Here is a 3,203-nt window from a genome sequence, read left to right on the forward strand (position 1 = left end):
GACACTTTTTGGTGCCTTTTATGTCTGAGAGGTAAAGTCTCAGGGTGGTTGTGTCCCTTTTGAGTGCTGCTCCCAGGATTTCCGTAACGTGAGGGATTACCTGGAGTCAGTGAGACTGAAACACCTGCCGCTGTTAGAAAGGCACAGCAGGCAAGGCTGGGAAGATGCTGTCTTTTGGAGCATCTAGGAGCTGTTTTGCAGAATGGACTGAAGTATTGCATTGCCCTGTTTCTGAATCTCTACAGTACTTTGACAAGGACGAGCACTGTCTCTCTGTAGTATCTGTTTCTAGTTGGCCCTAACCTGTTTTAGCAGAGCAAGGATTTATTTGGCAGACAGAGAACGTTTAGTCTTTCTGGAAATTACTGTATCCCCCATGGGGAAAAAAAAAAATAAATCACTGTTTCAGAAGCAGCTACTTTGAAAAACTAAGTGGCCAGGGAGATGACAGCCCACCATGTCCCAGCGAGGCTGCCAAGGGCTCCTGCCTTATCTGAGAACAGGACTTGCTTTTTTAAGTCCTGCAGATGTTTTGAATGTGCTATTTGCTTTTGGCTGGTGTTTATTGCATTATTGGGAAGCCCATGGCAAAACACCTCCCTGTCCCCACCCCCTGGCTATGTTTAGGGGAGGTCTGTCCATCCTGTTGTGATCTGTCCTCAACTCTTCTGTCCCCTGGACTTTTGCATCTGTTTCTCCTTTTCTATCCCATTCTCCAGACTTAGTCACACACGGCTTTTCTTTAGCAAGCTCTTCTCCTAGTGACTTGATACCTTCTTACGACTCGCATGGCCCAGCCTCTACTCAGATCTGCCCAAGGAGCAGAAGGAAAGGAGCAATGTGCCTGGATATCCAGTCCGAATGGGCAGGGATTCAGGGTTATGCACAGGCAATAACCGAGGCATAAAATTATATGTTCCTGCTCAGACGTTTAAAGAGAGCACAGGTGATGTGCTCTAGGTGATGGCAATGACTTTGTGACATGAGTCAGATGGACTCATTCGCTGGGAGATCCAAAAGCAGCAGAGACAGAAAACATTCCCTTCTCCTAAAACCAGACAAAGATCCTGTTGACAAACCAGACCATCACGAAACCTGTTACGGCACCTGCCTATCTGCAGGACAGTGAGTAGGGTGCAGAACAAGCAGCATTCCTCGCAGAGAAACAACCAGCTACAAGCTGTTGCCGAACCCCTCAACCAGCTGAATCGGTGCGAAGGGACTGGCCAGCATGGCCTGAGAGCAAAGTACAACTGGAACCCAGAACCCCGTCTGCACACCCACATCTCTGCTGAGACAGGACTCAAACCACCAGCCTGGGAACCGCAGACCCCTCTGCAGCCCCTTGCCCAGCCCAGCACCCTCCCCTGCCCCGGCAGCACACGCGGGGCATCACTTCTTCCATGCAACCTCCTTTTTTTTATTTATTTTAAGCTGATACTTTTTGCCAGCCAAACTATCCAGGCCAGCCTGCACTGCCATCAGGGTGTCATCCAGAAGCTGTAAACTGAGCAGCGTCTGCTTCCTTCAGGATCCTCAGGCTACCCAGCTCGCTCCACCTCCCCACCAGCCTCAGAGCAGACCGCGATCAGAGCTCAGCCTGATTTCTTTTCCTCTTCTTTTTCCTGTCCCCTTTCTCTCTAACGCAGCACCAGGAAGGGACCCAGCTGCTGCCCACACTGTGCAGCAAACTAGGATTTATGAGCTGTGATCACCAGGAACAAGCAGAAAAATTTCCCCTTCCACGCCTTCAGCAAGGCTACAAACACCCAGGGAAGTACAACTGGCTAATGGACATCACTCAGACCATCCCCGAACGCCTGCCTTTCTTGCTGGCCTCTTTCCAGCCCTCTCTACTTTCTTCAGCTGGCTAACATTCACTGGCCATAGCAAGAGACCCCCAAGCCCCCTCTGATACTCAGCAGGACCCATCTGATGCCCTGGTCTGACACCAAGCGGCTTGCCTGGGAGCCGTGGGCCTTATGCAGGATGGAGGCTGGACCTGCTGCAAGCCCCTTACAGGGCTGGCCCCACATAACTCCCTGTTAGGACTCCAGCAAACAAACTGCAACTCAACAGGCTGCCTCCTCCTCCTCCGCCGTGCCAGAGCCCGGCAGACACCATTCTCTCATCGTACCGTGCCCACGTGCGTTGGGCCAGTGACCTCCAATGCTGTCCTGGTCCTGCAACACCACCACCACCACCACCATCCACACACCCGGAGAAGAGAAAAGCAGAATGTTTGCTCATACTCACAGTTTTGAAGTCCTCATGGTTGCACTCTTGGCCTTTGAATTTGCAGTACAGCATCATATCCTTCAGGTCATGGCCAACTCGTGCCAGGAATTCCTGCATGTTGAAAACTTTTGGTTTATACTGCTTAAAGTTGGCCTTTTCTTGGAGGATGGCTAAGACGGTTGGGTCAGCCAGGTGAGGGTTGGGGATCTGCAGGTTGACGTCAAGCAGAGCCAGGAGCTCCCCAGCATGGTACAGGTCGTTGGTGGTGAGCCGGGAAAAGCGAAACTCGTTGAGATTACAGATGGTGACAGCAGGGAAGACCAGGCTGTTTGCCACGACCTCGTCCACTTTAGTCACATGCTGGTAGGAGAAGTAGAAAGCCACCCGGTCTGAACTCTCAACCAGGAGGAGACCCAGCGAGCCCACAAAGGCCAAGGTCCAGAGCAGGCGCCGGATGGTCACTGGCCCGTAGACAAAGACGTGACGGATCCCGTGGAGCGTGGAGGTGTTGGCAAAAATCTGGATGCTGGAAGGCTGCAGGCTGCCCATGCTGCCCTCGCTGGTGCTGTCCTTCAGATCCATCAGGGATAGTTAGTTAAATCCTGGCACTGCTTTTTGGGTCAGTCTGTAGCTGGAACTGGCATCCGGATCTCTCCCCTCCCCTCTCGAAAGTAATTAAACCCTTCTAGGGGCAGGAGAGAGAAGGAGAGTCTCAGGCCAGCTTCTGCGAGTTTATCCCACGAGCTCAGCAGTAGCTTCGTCGGGGTAAATATTTATATAAAATCCATTCAAACTCTCGCTCTTGATTTCCTCGGTGCGATAAGAAGGGCTGGTTTTATTTAGGGAGACACCAAGGTGATGTGGAAGAGCTGTGGGTGGGCAGCGAAAGCGGAGCCAATGGAAATAAAGTCCTCCCCCTACACACACACACGGGCACACACGCACACGCCGAAGGGAGATGCGAT

General features: G+C 52.1%; 1 pseudogene; it reads right to left on the reverse strand.

Moving 5' to 3' along the window:
* Window positions 1–2,256: 2,256 nt before the first annotated feature.
* Window positions 2,257–2,990, reverse strand: LOC104168409 (annotated as a pseudogene).
* Window positions 2,991–3,203: the final 213 nt, after the last annotated feature.

Source organism: Cariama cristata, unplaced genomic scaffold (assembly GCF_000690535.1).
Source record: "Cariama cristata isolate BGI_N322 unplaced genomic scaffold, ASM69053v1 scaffold11301, whole genome shotgun sequence".
Classification (NCBI taxonomy): domain Eukaryota; kingdom Metazoa; phylum Chordata; class Aves; order Cariamiformes; family Cariamidae; genus Cariama; species Cariama cristata.